This window comes from Oncorhynchus nerka, linkage group LG16, assembly GCF_034236695.1.
Source record: "Oncorhynchus nerka isolate Pitt River linkage group LG16, Oner_Uvic_2.0, whole genome shotgun sequence".
NCBI lineage: Eukaryota > Metazoa > Chordata > Actinopteri > Salmoniformes > Salmonidae > Oncorhynchus > Oncorhynchus nerka.
The window spans coordinates 19078025-19084041 of record NC_088411.1 but is presented as its reverse complement, the minus strand read 5'-3'; positions in this window follow the sequence as shown (position 1 = coordinate 19084041).

Sequence of the window (6017 nt, the reverse complement as noted above, 5' to 3'; positions counted from 1 at the left end):
GTGGAGGAGTCTGACTGTTCAAATGAGTTGGGAGCCTGGTTTGGTAAGTACACTGGTATGGTGGTTACTGGATTTCTGACCCTAATTCTTGTATTATTTGTTATTGATGTGATGTGCTGCTTGCATCATACCGTGTTTTAAGAAATCTGTTACAGATGTGGTGAAGGCTTCAGGCATGATGCCTTTGCTTGATGCTCCAGTTGGAGATGCCGATACTGAAGCATGCTTTCAGGGGAGGATGGGACTGACTGAGGATGACACATGGTATGCTGTGGGTGAGGTAGTAGAATACATTTTACACCACCACAGTTCCTTGTTATACATTTTTATGATAGGTTTTCTTTCCAGTATGTTTGTTCTCCCTGTTGTGAAGGTTTAGAGTCCCTGGGTGGCAAGGAGCCCACCTGGTACAGGATAGGAGTAGCTGACAGGACCAGATGGTTTCTAATAATTCTTTACTCTGTTTTCCATGACCAAAGTTTTATCCTACATCTTACATGTCAATAAACAATAAAGTTTTATCCTGTTTTTGATAAGTGACACCCTTGTGGGTGACAAAAGGGGGAAACAAAAGAATACATCACTTGTCCATTTTTTTTCTATTTTTCTTGGTTGATTTTTCTTTTCTGTTTTTCTGTTTTATTAATAATAAACTTTTTATTATTTTCATGAAATGCTATGACTGCTGAAATAAGGGATAATGAGTGACACCCTAGTGGGTGTCAAAAGGGGGACTTAAATTTCACACCATTTTCTTTTGTTCTGTTTTTAAATGAGCTGTTGTTCTCTTTTGACATGAGGGTTGTAAGTTCCTAGGTGGCTGGTAGCCAATCTAGTACATAGTGGGATCGAATGGAGGACATGAAGGTATTTTAAACTTTGTAACTGTTATATGATTCATTGCTGAATTTTTGTTCACACCCTTTGGGTTATTTTACATTATAGCCATTACCATATATACGATTGAATATTATCTGCTGTTGCCTTGTGTGGATGTATGTATGTGTTATGCAACCTAGCTGATTTGAAACATTGTTAAAAGTATCAGGGCCAGGGCACTTTCTCATGATGGAAAAATACAGAGTAGCATGAAGACGAACTGTTCAAATGAGTTGGGAGGGGGGAACATTCAGAGCGGGGTGTTGCGAGAACAAGCGGTCTTTTGTTAGATAACAGGAGCCAGGTGCGAGATAACGGTATGGAGCATAAGACCCATCTTTCAGTTTTTGCAGCCATTTTAGTGTTGTGCGGCTTTTGAGCTTCTCCATTCTATGTCATGCCTCTTCTGAATTGGGAAGAGGGGGCATGTGGACCATTCCGCCTGACTTGCCTAGTTTATGTCACATCTCTTAGGAGATGTGAAGAGAGGGAATCACAAAACTTTTCCTTCTGGGAAAAGTTTTCTTTTTGTGTCTGGATCTAGTTAGGTTGTGTCACGTCTCTGGGGAGATGTGAAGAGAGGGATTTGTAAGGAAGTGCTATTTCTTATGCAGGTGACCAGCCTACTGCTATTACATTGCTATAACTGAGACAACGTATTTTCACAGTAAAACATGTTAGGTCCCATACAGGATAGCTCCCACACCCACACACACAGCACACACACATTACACACACTAACTGCCGAGGACACACAGATAAGACACCCACACATTGGGAGGAAGAGACAGCCTTGACTTGCAGACAAACCAGCGCACACACCTAATCTCCTTTCTAGCCGAACATTGTGTGACTGAGGACAGCGCACACACCTAATCTCCTTTTTTAGCTGAACATTGTGTGACCAAGAACAGACACGACGAGATTCTATGATGAAGGATGGTCCAACTGAGCCAATGCCGGAAGACTACACCCCAGCCTGAACCAATCCAAAGATCCGATCTTCTAGAATCAACCTACTTTCTGTTCTGTATATAATGCATGTGCAAACTGTTAGCGGGGTTCTTTCTGCTGGTTCCTCATGAGCTAACGGAAGGGCCCGTAATTACGCTGTACCAGATATCTTTACTCTGAATAAACTGTCGCTTGTCATACAATTTACCACTTTGTCTGAATCGATCCTTGGCCGGCTCACCCTTCTACATATCCCATTATCAACAGGATGAAGTGTGAATTCATGCCAGGAAAAATAAGTGTGAAGTTTGTATTCCTCCCTTCTGTAATAAGCAGCCAATGAGTGTCACGCCCTGGTCTAAGTATTTTGTGTTTTTCTTCATGTATTGGGTCAGGCCAGGGTGTGGCATGGAGTTTTTGTATTGTGGTGTGTTTTGTCTGGGGGTTTTGGTGTGTATGTTAGTGGGATTGTAGCTTAGTAGGGTGTTCTAGGAAAGTCTATGGCTGTCTGGAGTGGTTCTCAATCAGAGGCAGGTGGTTATCGTTGTCTCTGATTGGGAACCATATTTAGGCAGCCATATTCTTTGGTTGTATTGTGGGTGATTGTCCTTAGTGTCTTAATGTCCTTGTTCCTGTCTAGGTTAGGTTACATCAGTATAGGCTGTTTCGGTTTTCATTACGTTTATTGTTTTTTGTAGTAATTGTATTTAGATTCGTGTTACGTTTGTTTATTAAAACATGGATCGTAATATACACGCTGCATTTTGGTCCGACTCTCCTTCACCATTAGAAAACCGTTACAATGAGGTATTTTTCCTTTATTCATGTGTTTAATCTGATACTGTTATAGCTCCGGCTAAACTGTTTATGTATGTAAGCACTTCAGAGTTATACCAAGCTAATAAGTCACTCGTAAGAAGGTTGTAAGAGTGTGCTTAACTATATTTTCATTTACTTTATAGTTCTCACGGAAGGTGATAATTCTGACTAAAACTACAGAATAAAGCCGCCAGTTAAAATCAAGGAACGGTTGTGCTCGTGGTTACTGAAGGGAGCTACAGGGATCAATACAAATACAAGCTCCTTGCTTGTATTGCCCACTATGATTAATTTGCTCCCAACAATTGGAAACGACAGGCTGTGGTCTATTTTAGGTTAGTTTGTCACAACCGTCTCCTCCGTGATCCGGAAACCTGTAAGTGGTGATAAGTGGTCGAGGAGTGTGTCTATTTGTTAGGAGGCAAATGGAAGACGGTCCTCCTCTCCTCAATAGCGTCCTTTTGGCTAGGATACACTTGTGCTTCCTATCTAAATCCTTTGCAGAAGAGTTTTGAAATCTGCCAGGTTGCTTTGAATCAGCTATTGTTTTCTCAAAGGAGAAAAGCATGGAAACATTTAAAAACGATATGCTACTTATCCTTTTATCTGTAAAAATATATCTTGCACAACTGGCTAAATTCGTTAAAAAAAAATATTTCGAGATTCCAACCTGTAAATGTAATTTGCCTGATGACGCGCGATTGGAGAAGGAGAGTCTCATTTTATACAAGCACATTTTCATTCACTTTCCGACGTGAGTTGCTTCCCCCTGGGCAGCTGTATTATTATGTCGCCGGCAGTAGCTAATGTGGCCAACTTTCTTCCTCCCAAGACTTATTTATTTAGAGTAGGATAGCAGGCAACAGGAGAAATTCCTTCTAATATTGGTACCATGATTGGTACACCGTGTACAGTCTACTCAATCAATGGGGAGAGGGGAGCATGCATGGTATGCCAGCAACACAACAACCGGGCTGTCCTGGCACAGTGTCCTTCGCTCTTGCCTTCTGTCCCACTGTACGGTGAGGGAAGTACTAGCTAACGTTAGCTAGTGTAGCCAGTGTGGTGATGAAGCTCAGGACCTGAACCTGGGTAACCTTAACGCATAAAAGAAACCCCTCAAACTAGATCTCCTTCAAATTGGTCTTGACAAGAAGAAAATAAAATGTTGGAGGATGTTCTCTTCTGCACTGTTCAACCAATCCAGTAAATATGGAGGAGGAGTTAAGATGGAGTGTTGCCTTGTTAACGGAGACACTATAAAGACACAGCTGAAGCTTAAATCGTCTAGCCAAAACCTAAAACTGACCCTTACCTAAACCCTAACTTTAACCAAACCCTTTACCCTAACCCTTACCCTAACATAATTTTACTAAATTCTGAAATGAAATATCGTTTTGAGCGTCAGGCGTGTCCTTATCCCTTGTTAACGTCCAAAAGAGGAAGATGCGTCACAGGCTTTCTTTCCATTTCCCCTGAAAACCAGAACATCAGATGGTTGTGGACAACCGTGACTGTAGTGATTTTCACCATGAAAGTCTGTGGTTCTCTGATGAAATTTGGTTGGGTCCTAATTGTCTCTGGCATAACTCGGGAAGCTCTCTGTAGCATCCCACTGGGGAGAGCTAAAGGTTTTCCGCAGCGATAGGCGTAGAACAGAGTTGAGTTTGGGCCTCGTTTTTCTGTGTGGCCACTGCTCATGCTCTCAAAATGTTGGGGCCTGGAGGAAACACGTTTTCGAAGTGAGCAAGACGATTATGAGAAGCAAGCAATGTCGGGAGATGAGGAGTATTGGGACAGGAACAAAGAAAGGTGGATTTCTGAGGAAGAATGGAGGGGAAAAGAGGTCAAAGAGAATGAGGAAAGCAGAGGTTGGATTTGAATTTGAGGAAGATAGCGCTAAAAATGGAGAGAGCTGTGCACCAGACCGAGTTCTGGAGGTGAAATGGAAGTGAATGAAGGCGAGTTAAGTGAAGGTGTGGTGAAGAGCTCAGAACCTGAGCCTGGCATAAATGGACATGATATAGAAAAATCTGGTCCAGTAGGATTTTTGGACAAAGCGTATCCTTGCCTTTTGGCGGATCCATTTGTGGTTTCAGCGTGGGTGGGAAAGGACTTGGGTGCACATTAATCAGTGAAGGTAACCTGTTATGATACTGTATTTGTTTTGTGTTTCTTCTGACCAGAGGGAGCAGGTGCTCCGTGTTACGCAACTTGGGTTAATATCGGTTTCTTGCTTTGCTCTTAGGAACAGTGAACCATTAAAATGAGTGATTTCTGGGGTAGTGTTAAGTGTGGAGGTGGATTAATTGAAGTGGAAGATTCCTGGTGTTTGTGATGCCTGCCGTTTGGTGCGACGCAGACCCGGTGTTGAGCGTGGTGAAACAGAGGAGTCACTAACAGTCCTTATGAGTTTTGAGTCAGAGTCTTTACCAGACAAAGTCATGTTAGGATATATCATCCTGTTAGAGCTTTTGTGCAAAATCCACTGCACTGTTTCAGGTGCAACATTTATGGCCATGCGGCAGCAGTTTGTACAGCCTGGAAGCCCAGCCAATCAGAATGAGTTTTTCCCCACAAAAGGGTTTTATTACAGACAGAAATATACGCAGTCTGCGGTTGTGAGGCCAGTTGGACGTACTGCCAAGTTCTCTAAAACGATGTTGGAGGCAGCTAATGGTAGAGAAATAAACATTCAAAGATCTGGCAACAGCTCTGGTAGACATTCCTGCAGTCAGCATGCCAATTGCACACTCCCTCAAAACTTGAGACATCTTTATTTATTTAACCTTTATTTCACTAAGCAAGTCAGTTAAGAACAAATTCTTATTTACAATGATGGCCTACCAAAAGGTAAAATACCTCCTGCGGGGATGGGGACTGGGATTAAAAATACAAATAAATGAAATAAAAATATAGGACAAAACATACAACAGTACATAATGAGAGGCCTAAGACAACAACATAGCATGGCAGCAACACATGACAACACAACAAGACAACATGGTAGCAACACAAAACAGGGTACAAACGTTATTGGGCACAGACATCTGTGTCATTGTGTAGCACATTTTAGAGTGGCCTTTTTGTCCCCAGCACAAGGTGTACCTGTGTAATGATCACGCTCTTTAAATCGGCTTCTTGGTGGATGGATTATTTTGGCAAAGGAGAAATGCTCACTAGCAGGGATGTAAAACAAATTTGTACATAGAATGAGAGAAAATAAGCTTATTGTGCGTATGGAAAATGTCTGGGATATTCTATTTCAGCTCATGAAACCAACACTTTACATGCTACGTTTGTATTTTTGTTTAGTATACAGTATACCGAATGATTCTGAACATTTTGAAGTTCCAATTTTGGCA